Here is a 14,426-nt window from a genome sequence, read left to right as displayed (position 1 = left end):
AGATCCATTCGGGCTGCATCAATTTATTTCTCATACATACAGTACATATCTCTGTGAGGAACTGATTCTCACTGCTTGGGACACACTAGAATAGCATACGTGGACCCTTATCGAGTAGAGCTACCAAACAACATTTAAAATTTCTAGGTAAGGTTTTTTCTTAAAAGGGTCCTGTTGACAGCCCTCTGATGACATCAGCATCCCCTTAATTCTTGCAAATGATTGGTCAAATGTGTATTAATATTGATTTCAGGGCCAATCATGCGGGAGGGGCTTAGCAGTACTGAGTTGAATAGAGTAGGAACACAGTCTGGAGATAGCTTCCCTAAGGCAAGTAGTAACGGTGAACTTCCACAACATTATATTCACACTCTAGCACATTTAATACATTAAATAAACAAAGAAACGTATACAAATGGTTTGTGCTCTTTCCCTAGTATTACCCTAAGTTCACTATCTCCCAGAGAACAGAAATGTAACATCTCTACCTATCTCTATACCTCCAGGTATAGAGATAGATAGATGGAGATACAGAGAGGTGGGGAGATAGAGAAATAGAGATAGAGATAGATACAGATATCGCTTGTTTGCGAAAACGTCATCATAACTCAAAATATCGAATTTTTCAGGAGAGGCATTTTAAAGTTTCAAACACCATAGGTGTAACATTTTTTGGAGCATCAAATACGACTCTAAAGTTTATAGAAGTTGAAACAATCATAATCTTTACTAAGTCTAAAATATTTGTTGGAACATGTAAGGTTATGTCGTTGGGACATTTAGCACTCCCTAGCGGTCAATTTTTGAGCTACAGATATGACACTGTTACCAAAAAAATCCGTGTTTGAAGATGAATATGTCTGTATAGATAACTCAAAAATTCAGTTTTTTGAGTTATGACGACGTTTTCGCAAACAAGCGATATACACATAGAGGTAGGTAGATAGAGATGGAAGTAGAGAGGTAAAAAAGAATATAGATAGAGATACAGAGACAGTGAGATAGAGATACACAGAGACAGAGATATAGAGATGAAGATAAGAGATATAGAGAGATAGGGATAGAGGTAGAGCGATAGATACAGAAACAGAGAAACATAAAAAGTTAGAGATAGGTAATAGATGGATAGAAATACAGATATAGAGACAGAGGTAAATATATACAGAGATACAGATAGAGGTAAGAGATGGAGAGGTAGAGACAGTGGGATAGAGATATAGACAGATTGGGAGACAGATATGGAGAGACAGGGAGAAAGTGATAGAGATATAGAAAGGTTGAGATATAAAGATAGACATCGAGAAATAGAGACATTTACCCTCCTCTCCGAAGTGCTCGGACTCCGTGTGTTTTTCCTTTTCCTAGTGGACTCTGCATATTTGTGATTCACGTGTGACTTGTGAAATTTGTGCATATATATATATATATATATATATATATATATATATATATATATATATATATATATATATATATATATATATATATATATATATATATATATATCACCGTCTGGGGTATTGGCTGCTTGTTATTGAGGCAAAGTAGCATGCAGTTGATACTTTAGGGTCTATATGGGGCGCCCCTACGGACCAGAGCCACACATCATTTTGTCTATGATAGAGGAAAACTCTTCATAGAGAAATGATGACACTTTTATACTACGACTGTCCCTCCGTTATGCTGTCCCCCAACCCCTTGCTGCTGTCCTGTACCATTTCTCTGAGTATTCATTTTCTGCTGTGGGGGAATTCCCTGTGGTGGGGGAAAAGAATACTGCCACTAAGTATTTCCACTTGGATCGTAAGAGGTGAGAAGAAAGGGACAGGGAGTGGGACTAGACATCCTTCTCCTTGTAGCCCCACAGGGGACATTCCTAAAAGAAAAAGTAAAGGCATAAGAGGGTCTGGGAGTTTTCCGACCAGCACCCTAAGGTTTGGGTCTTTTAATGTGCGTGGATGTGGTACAGATGAGAGTAAAAGGGAAGAGATAGGTATAGTCAGCGCAACGAGAAGTGACCGCTAAGGCGGGGTTAGGAGGTTTCCCGGTGTTGCCACATCTCCACAGATAACACGGCCCGCACAGCTCACACTGAATGCAGTGTGAGGGGGGCGGGGCCAGAGAATAAATGTAGGGCAACGTCGCTCTCCCTTGCTCATATGCCATGTCTGACTCGAGGAGACGAAACCTTTGTATAGAAAACATTGCTTTGATTTTTACCTCAGTGGTGGTGTGTGACAAAAAATTGGAATATAATTATATGTGGCAACATTATAAAGATATAAAATAAAATTATAGAATAAAATAAAATTATAAAATAATTATATGTGGCAACACAGGGGGACTCCCAGTGCTCCGCCCTAACGGCCATTTTGCAATGCAACGAGTATAGTATGTTTGTGAGAAGAAAGATGGATGTGTTGGCTTTGAGTGAAACTAAGTTGAAAGGGAAGGGTGAGTGTAAGTGGGAGGTTATCAGGAGTGAAGAGAGGGCGAGGGAGGGAAGGGGTAGTTATTCTAGTAAGTGAAGAGATAGGTAAACGTGTAGTGGAGTGGAAGGATAATGGAGTGTAGTGGAGTGGAAGGATAATGTGGATGAAGGTGAAACTGGGAAAGGAGATGTGGGTCTTTGTAAGTGTATATGGGCCTGGAAGTGAGAAGAGTGTTGAAGAAAGGGAGGCCTTTTGGATAGATTTAAATGAGTGCATAGAGGATTTAGGGAGAAATGTCAATGTAATAGTACTAGGAGACCTTAATGCTAGGGTAGGAAATGGTCCAATTGATGGAGTGGTTGGGAAATGTGGAGTTCCAGGAAAGAATCGTAGTGGAGAGTTGATGGTGGAAATGTGTCTAGAGAGTTGATGATAGCAAATACAGTGTTTTGGAAGAAAGTCAAGCATAAGTACACATGGGAGAGGGTGGTGGATGGAAGGGTGGTAGATAGAGCGTTGATGGATTATGTAGTGGTAAATAGGACTATGATAGGAAGAGTTAAGGATGTACATGTGCTAAGGGGAGAGGGTGGGGGAATATCAGATCATTTTTTGGTGGAAGGTAAGTTGAGAGTGGAGGATAGATGGAGAAAGAGGAAAGGGACAAAAGGTAGGGAGGTGCTTAGAGTGAACTCTTTAAATGAAAAGGAAAAGGAGAAGGAGTACAAGAAGAAGCTGAAGGAGGAGTGGGAGAGAGTGAAGGATAGAGTGGAGCTAGGTGTGGAGGAGGAATGGGGGATGGTTCAAGGAGGGAGTCACAAAGTGTGCAAGGATGGTGTATGGAACAAGGAGGACAGGAGGAAATAGAAGGAAGGGTAGTGAATGGTGGGATGAGGAAACAAAGAAGATTGTAGAAGAGAAGAAGCGAGCTTTCACAGATTGGTTACAAAATAGGACGAGGGAGTCATATGAGAGGCACAAAGAAAAGGAAAGAGAAGTAAAGCAAAAGGTAAAGGAGGCAAAGAGGAGAGCAGATGTGAACTGGGGTAAGAGTATGACAGAAAATTTTGAAAGTAATAAAAAGATGTTTTGGAAAGAAATTAAGAGAGGAAGTGGAGGCGAATCAAGTAGAGAAGAAAAGGTAAAAGGTGTAGATGGAGAGATGATAATGGAAGAGAAGGCAGTAAGGGGAAGATGGGTAGAATATTTTAGGGAGTTGCTAAATGTGAAGGAGGATAAGGAGGGAAAGATGAGTGAGGAAAATGGAGGAGAAATAAGGAAGGATGAAGTGAAAGCAGCTGTTAAGATGATGAAAGCAGGTAAGGCACCTGGTTTGGATGGATGCCATGCAGAATGTCTAAAAAAAGGAGATACAGTGATGGTGGATTGGCTGGTGAGGTTATTTAATGTTTGCTGGAGAGAGGGTAGATTGCCGGAGGACTGGAGGAGTGCCTGTATAGTTTCACTTTACAAGGGAAAAGGGGACAAGTGTGAATGTAGTAGTTTCAGAGGGATTAGCTTGTTAAGTGTAGTTGGGAAGGCTTATGGGAGGATCTTGATTGAGAGGATTAGGAGAGGAACAGAGGGAGTAATTGGTGAGGAACAGTGTGGATTTAGGACAGGTAGAGGTTGTGTAGATCAGATCTTTGTGGTAAGACAAATATGTGAGAAAGCTATAGGAAAGGGGAAGGATGTTTTTTGGGCTTTTATGGATCTGGAAAAGGCTTATGATAGGGTAGACAGAAAAGCACTGTGGGAGGTTATGCAGATATATGGGATAGGAGGAAAGCTTCTAGGAGCTGTCAAGAGTTTTTATGAGAGTAGTAGAGCTTGTGTCAGGATTGGAAATGGAGAGAGTGAAAGGTTCGAGGTAAAGGTGGGACTTCGTCAAGGATGCGTTATGTCGCCCTGGCTGTTCAACTTATACATGGATGGGGTAGTGCAAGAGGTAAATGCAAGGGTGGTGGGTCAGGGATTGGAGATGGTTAAAGAAAATGGAGAAAAGTGGGAGGTGAGCCAGCTGTTGTTTGCTGACGACACTGAGCTTGTTGCAGGATCGAAGGAGGGATTGAGGAAGTTGGTGACAGAGTTTGGGAGAGTATGTGATAGAAGAAAGCTAAAGATAAATGTGGGTAAAAGTAAGGTGATGAGATGTACAAGGGGTGAAAGTGGCAGTAGACTGGAAGTGAGCATTAAGGGAGAGCGACTGGAGGAAGTGGATAGTTTTAGATACTTGGGTGCAAATGTGGCAGGAAAAGGTGGAGGTAGAATGTAGATTGAGAGGAACGAGTAAATGCCTTGGTGGATTTAAGAGTGTAATGAGGAATAGACATTTGGGAATGGATGCTAAGAGGAGACTGTATGAAGGAGTGATTGTGCCAACAGCACTGTATGGGGCAGAAACATGGAACATAAGAGAGAAGGAGTTTGAATGTGTTTGAGATGAGGTGTCTGAGAAGTATGATGGGGGTTACTAGGCTAGATAGAGTGAGAAATGAGGAGGTGAGGAGAAGAACGGGGGTGGAAAGGGAGTTGGGAGATAGGGTTGATGAAAGAGTATTAGAATGGTTTGGACACATGGAAAGAATGAGTGAAGAAAGACTAGTAAAAGAGGTATGGAAGGCAGATGTGGAGGGAGTGAACATGAGGGGACGTCCTAGGATAAGGTGGATGGATGGGGTGAAGGGGGCTTTGGGGAAGAGGGGAATGTCTGTTGAGGAAGGACGGGAGAGGACAGAAGACGGGTGAATGGAGAATGGTTGTATATGGATGATGTTGTGATGCATGAGGTGGAATGGGCAGGGGGGGGGATGGGGGATAAGGTAGTATGTGTGAGCAAAATGTGACGCAGCCAGAAGGGATTTCTCCCCGTCTTCTCCTTTTATGCATGGGGGGATGGAGAGGGGGGTCGCCGATTTAATGAAGCGGCCTTGCTGTGGATGTGCTGTGTCTTGCGACACTGCTTCTGACCCAGGGCAGTGGACAAGGTGCAGGGATGACCCGTCATCCAGGAGGTGCTAAGATAGGAGGGAGGGTGGAGGGGTGTGGAGTGTATTCAGGGATGGAATGGGTGGGAATGATTTTATGCCTTTTCCTTTTTGGCTACCTCCTTTGTAAGGGGGAAAAAGCATTGGTATATGTATGTGTGTGCATATATATATATATATATAGATACAGTATATATAGATAAATAGAGATACATATAGAGATAAAAAGATAAAGATACAGAGATAGTGAGATAAATATAGACTGAGCCTCCCGATAAGGGTGAGTTTGTGACGTTCAACCAGATCATCATCATCATCATCAGAAATAGAGATAGATAGAGATATGGAAAGGCAGGGAGACGGAGATAGATACAGATGGATGCTCCTTGGCTACTGGCGGCGCCTGTACCTTTGGCCTGAGTGGTGTCCCTGAGGGAAATAGAGATAGATACGGGTAGAGAAAGATATGGAGATAGAGAGCTAGAGATAGTTTTAGAAATATAGACATAGAGAGATAGATTAAGATAGTGAGATAGATATAGAGAGATAGAGATAAAGAGATAAATAGAAAAATATAGATATACAGATAGAAACAGATATACAGATAGAGGTAGAGATAAAGAGATAGAGATAGATGCATAGACATATAGAAAGATAGAGGTAGTGAGACAGATATAGTTGGATAGAGATAAAGGTAGATAAAGAGATATTTAGAGAGAAATAGTTGTAGACAGATACAGATAGAGGGATAGAGATATAGAAATAGAGGTATACAGAAAGTTTGATATATATATAGAGACAGACTGATATATATATATATATATATATATATATATATATATATATATAATATAATGAGATAGTGAGATAGATATAGAAATAAATTTAAAAATGTATATATAGATACATGTAGAGATAGACATAGATACAGAGATATAAATATAGAGAGATAGATATATGGAAAGATAGCGATATAGAGATAGATATAGACAAAAATATATATAGAAATTAGATATATATATCGAAATATAGAGATATAGAGAGAGATAGAGGTAGAGATAAAGATATACTGAGATAGATTAGATGAGATACAGTACATACTGATAGAAATAGATACATATATAGAGGTAGATAGAGACAAAGAGAGGTAGAGGTAGATAAAGATAAATATAAAGATACAGAGACATGGAGAGATAGATATAAAGATAGATGGAGACATAAAGATAAAGATAGATACAGATAGAAGTAGAGAAATAGAGGGAGGGGGATAGAGATAGATAGAAGATAGAGGTAGAAAGATACAGATGGATAGATATACATAGAAATATAGAGATTGGGGCAGATAGAGATAATGAGATATAGAGAGATAGGGATAGAGATAAAGTTATAGAGATATAAAGAGATAGATATAGAGGCAGAGAGACAGGGAGATAGCAAAATAGTGATGGAGATAGATATATAAATATAGAGATAGACAGGATAGATATATATAGAAAGATGGACATATAGAGATACAGAGATAAAGCTAGAGATATAGAGATAGATATAGAGAGGTAGAAAGATAGAGATAGGTAATTATAGAGATATAGGCATAGAGAGATTGAGAGAGATAGCAAGATAGAGATAGATATAGAGATATAAATAGATATAGATATAAGATATACAGAGGTAGATAAAGATATAGAGGTAAAGAGATAGAGATACAGAAATAGATATAAAGATAGAGGTGATAGATATATAGATAGCTATAGATACATATAGAGATACATATAGAGATAGATGGATAGAGAAAAAGAGATATAGAGAGATAAGGATAGTGGTAGAGATAGAGGGATAGAGATGTAGAGAAATACACAAAGATAGAGATATGCAGAAAGTGAGACAGAGATAGATATTGAGATATAGAAGTAAATGGATAGACAGGTAGAACGCTAGAAATAGATACAGATGGAGAAACAGAGAAATAGATTGATATATATATATATATATATAGCAAAATAGTGAGATAGATATAATATAGATAGATATAGAGATGTATATAGATGCATATAGAGATAGATATAAAGAGAAATATAGACAGTGATAGATAGAAAAAGAGATAAATAAAGACATAGATACAGAGATAAATATAGAGATAGAAAGGTGTATATATATATATATATATATATATATATATATATATATATATATATATATATATATATATATATATATACACACATATATGTAGAAAGTGATAGATACAGATAGAGATAGTTAGAGACAGAGAGGTAGAAAGAGATATGAAGATAGTTATAGAGATATAGACATAGACAGAGAGACTGAGAAATAGTGAGATAGTGATAGAGTGATATAGAGAGATTGAAATATAAATATATAGAGATAAAGAGATGGAGATAGAAAGATATAGATAGGTATATAGAGACAGAGATATATACAGACAGAAATTGAGTTAAAGATAGAGGTAAACAGATAGAGATAAATAGAGATACAGAGATAGTGAGATAGAAATAGAGGTAAATGCATAGAGATAGATAGACATAGAGTAATAGAGAGATTGAGATAGATATATAGCGAGTGATATATATATATATATATATATATATATATATATATATATATATATACATACATACATAGAGATACAGGTAGATACAGAGATAGAAATATGGAGATATAGATATAGAGATAGAAATAAAGAGATATAGAAAGACATATAGAGATAGATCTAGATATACAGAGATAGTGAGATATAGATGAGATACATAAAAACAGAGATATAGATAGAAAAATAGAAGTAGTAGAAATAGAGACAAAGAGGCAGGGAGATAGAAAGATAGGTACAGATAAAAGTAGAGGAAAAGAGATATAGAGATAGATAGGAGACAGGGGTAGAAAGATATATATATAGATATACAGAGATAGGGGTAGAGCGATAGAGATATAAAGAGACAGAGATAGATAAATGGAGGTAGAGATAGAGTGATAGAGGGACAGGGAGACAGTGATAGGGATAGAAATACAGATAGTGATATATATATATATATATGTATAAATAGATATATATAGGTAGGAATATATGGCTAGAGTTAGATATAGAGATAAAGAGATACAGACACACATCGAGCTGTCTCTTTGGCCTCTTCGACGGCACTCCGAAGGTTAGCCCGGTTGGCAGGGTTGTGGTGTCGGTGCAGGATCTTATGTAGGAGGTTGACCCTGTAGTCGGCATCTTTGATCTCCTGGTTGTAGCACCAACCATCACGATGTCTCCTCCTGTTGGGGGAGGTTTTAGGGATAGCCTCCTCTGCTGCTGCGTGAATGGCAGAGACCAGGGAGACCTCCGACTCATCCATGGGCACAGCGTGAGCGGGTTCCACCCTCCTGCTCTATGGGCCATTGGAGGTGGTGAGGCTACGGTGAGAGACACGTCTTTTCCAAAGTGATCACTTGTGGCCGTGTCATTGATGCTCCACGACATCCGATGCAGCAGCGAGGAGGAGACGAAGGAGAGATCGAGCCTCCCGTGCCGAACATGGGTCGGCGACCCGTCGTCCAGGAGGACCACACCAGGGTTGGTGCTCAAGATTTCCTCGACGTCTCGCCCGGACGAGTTTGCAGGTGTCACTGAGTGCAGTATTGGGGTGGTGGGCATTGAAATCTACTGCGATGATGTACTGCTCGTTCTCCGCAATGGTGCATACTTCCCTCAGGTCCAAGTGCCCATGTGTGTATGTAACATATGAGTGTGTTACTTGGGCTAGGTGACATAGGGAGAGAGTGATGTACAGTTTCGTTTGTATACTTTATTCTAATGTAGATACGTGTGTCAGAAGCAGACGTGGCGTGGTCCCCCAAGTGGGGGACCGACCGCGAAGACCTAGTGACGCGTAACAATTTGAGTAACGAGAACTAACTGGCCTGGCCGCTCGGGGCCGGCAGTGTATATACGCAGGATTGACCCGACACCATGACGCGACTTGACCTAATTGCGGTGACCCTTTCTGGCCTTTCTGACCATTTGTCAATACCAGCGTCAGGTCCTAGTACTATCCAAGTCCCGATCGCATACCTGACCTGTGGGGTATGCTTGTGGGGTACATGTACACATGTACAAGCGGCCAGGGGCATATATATATATATATATATATATATATATATATATATATATATATATATATATATATATATATATATATATATATATATATATAGTGCAGATAGTGACCCGTGGTGCGTAATTACATAATTAAATTGGATTAGGTTAGGTAGGGTCAAGCAGGGTCACACTGTCAAAGTCACGCCAGGTCTACCCTTGTAGGCGACATAACGCGTGTTCCATGCCATATGATTATCGTGGTTTATAGAATGCTAAAGTGCTTTCCCACCGGGACTGTGGTGCAGTTTACGTTCTATATCGTAAGGCAGGTTTCTTTTCAACTTCGTGATGGTGACCTGTCGTATCAATACTTTAACATGCTAAAGTGCTTTGCCCACCAGGACTGTGGTGGAGCTTACCAGCTACTACAGTAGTAGCAGCAGCAGTAGTAGTAGTGGTAGTGGTAGTAGTAGTAGTAGTAGTGGTAGTAGTAGTAGTAGAAGTAATAGAAGTAATATTAGCAGTGGTAATAGTAAAAGCAGTAGTAATAATAGCAAAAATAGTAGTAATAGTATAAGTAGTTGTAATTTTAGACAATAGTAGTAATAGCAAAAGTAGTAGACATAGTAATAGCAGTTGTAGATGAAGAAATAGTAGTAGCAAAAGTTGTAGCAGTAATAGTAGTAGTAGTAGTAATAATAGCAAAAGCAGTAGTAGTAGTAGTGATAGTATCAGAAGTAGTAGTAGCAGACATAATAGTAGCAGTAGTAATAGCATAAGTAATAGAAGTAGTAGTAGCAGCAGCAGTAATAGAAAGAGTAGTATTAGCAGTAGTAGTGGTAATAGCCATTAAACTAGAAGCAGAAGTAATAGTAGTATTAATACTATTACTACTTTTGCTACTACTAATACTACTTATACTGTTACTTGCTACCACTATTACTACTACTACCATTTCAATACTATTACTACTAATAATTGAAATAGTGGTGGTAGTAATAGCAGTAGTAGCAAGTAATAGTATAAGTAGTAGTATTAGTAGCAAAAGTAGTAATAGTATTAATACTACTATTACTATTAGTATTACTTTTACTACTAATACAATTCCTTTTATTACTACTACTTCAGCTACTATTACTACTACTAATTCTATTACTACTACTGTGACTACTACCACTAGTGCTATTACTACTACTGCTATATGTACTACTACTGTTTCTACTGCTTCGGCTACTATACTACAACTGCTACTATTACTACTACTGTAACTCCCACTAGTACTACTGCTACTATTACTTCTATTATTACTATCTAGTACTACTGCTATTACCAATATTACTACTACCAATTCTAATATTACTACTACACCTACTAATATTACTACTAAATCAGCTACTATCACTACAATTATTATTTTTACAAATACAACAGTTACTATTACAATTACTATTTCTGCTATCACTACTACTTTTGGTACTAATACTAATATTGTTACTACACTATTACTACTGCTATTATTACCACTATTGCTATTACTACTAATACTACTATGCTACCTCTGCCACTATTGCAATTACTATTATTACCACTATTTGTACTATTACTTCTATTACCACTATTACTGTTACTTTTACTACTATTACTACTGCTCTTCTGTTACTGCTATTACTACCACTATTACCACTATCACTACTACAATTACTCCTATCCCTACTACTATTATTAATACTATTACTACTGCTGCTATTACCATTACTTCTGCTTCAATATAACTGCTATTATTACCGCTACTGTTATTATTTTCTACTATAACTACTACTACAACTGCTATTTCTACTATTACTACTACCACTTCTATTTTGCTACTATCACTGCTATTACTACTAGTACTATTTCTACTACGTCTACTACCGCTATTACTGCGACTACTGATACTATTACTACTAAAACTACTACTGTTTCTTCTATTACTATTTCTTCTGCTATTACTATTTCTACTATTACTAGTACTTTTATAATACTTTTACTACTATTGTTATTTCTGCTACTAGTACCACTTCTGCTTCTACTACTATTACTACTAGTTTTAGTACTATTACTATTCTACAATTACTATTACAGCTACTACTACTGTTACTACTATAACTGCCACTATTATTATTATTATTACTACTGCCATTACTATTACTTTAACTATTACAACTACATATGCTAGTACTATTATAACTACAATTACTACTGTCATTATTACTATTACTACTACTACATATGCTACTATTACTATTATTGCAACTGCTATTACTACTGATTTTCTTACCACTATTACTACTACCCCTACCACTATTACTTTTGTTATTACTACTACTATTCCTACTGCTATTACTACTACTACTATTACCTCTGCTACTATTACTTCTGCTTCGTTTAATGACTATTACCACTACTGCTATTACTACTATTTCTATCACTCATGCTGCTATTACTACTACTACTACGTCTGCTACTGCAATTACTGCTACTACTTCTGATACTATTACTAATGCTATTACTACAACTGCTTTTGCTAATATTACTACTACTATTACTGCTACAAATTTTGCTACCACTACTACTATTTCTTCAACTACAACTGCTATTACTACTACTATTTCTTCTACAACGTTTGTTACCACTACTACTGCTATCATTACTATTTCTATACTACTACTAATTTTTTGTTTTACTATTATTACTACTGCTATTATTACTACTGCTAGTATTACTATTACTACTACAGTTTCTACTACTACTACTACTTCTATTACTACTACTGCTACTACTACTGTAGTAGCTGGTGAGGGGATGTCATTGTTGCTACTACTAAGCACTTGTAGGTAATATGTACTGGTAAGCTCCACCACAGTCCCGGTGGGCAAAGCACTTTAGCATGTTAAAGTACTGATACGACGGGTCACCATCACCGAGTTCAAAAATATCCTGACTTACGATATAGAATGAAAGCTCCACCACAGTCCTGGTGGGCAAAGCACTTTAGCATGTTAAAGTACTGATACGACTGGTCACCATCACTGAGTTTAAAATGAACCTGACTTACGATACAGAACGTACACCGCACCACAGTACCGGTGGGAAAGCACTTTAGCATTGTACAAACCACGATAATCATATGGCATGGAACACGCGTTATTATCGCCCACAAGGGTAGACCTGGTGCGACTTTGACAGTGTGACCCTGCTTGACCCTACCTAACCTAATCCAGTGTAATTATGTACCACGGGTCACTATCCGCACCATATATATATATATATATATATATATATATATATATATATATATATATATATATATACTTTTCTAAACAGAAATGTAGTATCACATTTGTAAATGACACACAGGAAACCCAGTCGGAGAAAATAAACTTCGAATAAAGAAGAATCCTATATTTCGGCTATCAACTGTAGCCCTCTTCAGGAAAGTACATAAGACAGAGTACAGAGGGGACTTATGAGCTACAGAGAAGAGAAGGGATGTGGACAGATGACCTCACTCAGGCGCGGGGCAAACTGGGGTGGCGGAGGAGGGAGGGGGTGAGGAGAGGGGGGGTTGTAAGGTCCGTACCAGTTTGCTAACTGCTGCGCGTGAAATGATGTCAGGAGTCCACTGCCCTTTAGAAATATTAATATTAGGGCATTCCTCAATTAATGCTGATTCGACTATTTTCCTCCTGAAACCGCAGTGGAACTTGAACACTAATCTGGCCTTACCCCAGTCAAAAGAATGATTCTTATTTTTGACATGAAGAAATACAGCCGAATTTTCTTGCCCATACCTAATTGACCTTTTATATTCTGCCAATCTAGTGTTCAAGTCTCTCCCGGTTTGACCCAAGTAAACCAAATCACAATCTTTGCAGGCTAGGCTAGGGCCAACCATTTTAAAACTTCCGTCCCCTCAAGTTTTCACCGCTCCTTTAAGGACATTTTAAATATTCCATTCAATAATACCATCAGTTATTCTACTAAGTTGTTTCCTCATGAACGTCTCACTATTGCCTATCACTATCCTAACACCGTGCGTAAGCAAATTGTGAATGTTCAACAAAAACCGAAGGAAGTTGAGTCACCTGGTGTTTATTGTTTGCCCTGCAAAGATTGTGATTTGGTTTACTTGGGTCAAACTGGGAGAGACTTGAACACTAGATTGGCAGAACATAAAAGGTCAATTAGGTATGGGCAAGAAAATTCGGCTGTATTTCTTCATGTCAAAAATAAGAATCATTCTTTCGACTGGGGTAAGGCCAGATTAGTGTTCAAGTCCCACTGCGGTTTCAGGAGGAAAATAGTCGAATCAGCATTGAGGAATGCCCTAATATTAATATTTCTAAAGGGCAGTGGACTCCCGACATCATTTCACGCGCAGCAGTTAGCAAACTGGTACGGACCTTACAACCCCCCCTCTCCTCACCCCCTCCCTCCTCCGCCACCCCAGTTTGCCCCGCACCTGAGTGAGGTCATCTGTCCACATCCCTTCTCTTCTCTGTAGCTTATAAGTCCCCTCTGTACTCTGTCTTATGTACTTTCCTGAAGAGGGCTACAGTTGATAGCCGAAATATAGGATTCTTCTTTATTCGAAGTATATTTTCTCCAACTGTGGGTTTGTATATGTATGTATATATATATATATATATACATATATATGTATGTGTATATATATATATATATATGTATATATATATATATATATATATATATATATATATATATATATATAATATAAGAGTATGACAGAAATTTTTGAAAGTAATAAAAAGATGTTTTGGAAAGAAATTAACAGAGGAAAAGGAGGCGAATCAAGTAGAGAAGAAAAGGTAAAAGGTGCAGATGGAGAGATGATAATGGAGGAGAAGG

General features: G+C 38.0%; 1 long non-coding RNA gene across 1 annotated transcript in view; it reads right to left on the bottom strand.

Moving 5' to 3' along the window:
- Positions 1-14,426, bottom strand: part of LOC143020260 (uncharacterized) — a 47,567-nt gene that overhangs the window by 1,376 nt on the left and 31,765 nt on the right. The window lies entirely within an intron of this gene.

The sequence above is a fragment of the Oratosquilla oratoria genome, chromosome 39 (assembly GCF_046742065.1).
Source record: "Oratosquilla oratoria isolate Oo_2021 chromosome 39, ASM4674206v1, whole genome shotgun sequence".
NCBI lineage: Eukaryota > Metazoa > Arthropoda > Malacostraca > Stomatopoda > Squillidae > Oratosquilla > Oratosquilla oratoria.
Note: the sequence above shows the minus strand (reverse complement) of the source record. Positions and strands in the feature narration are given on the sequence as shown.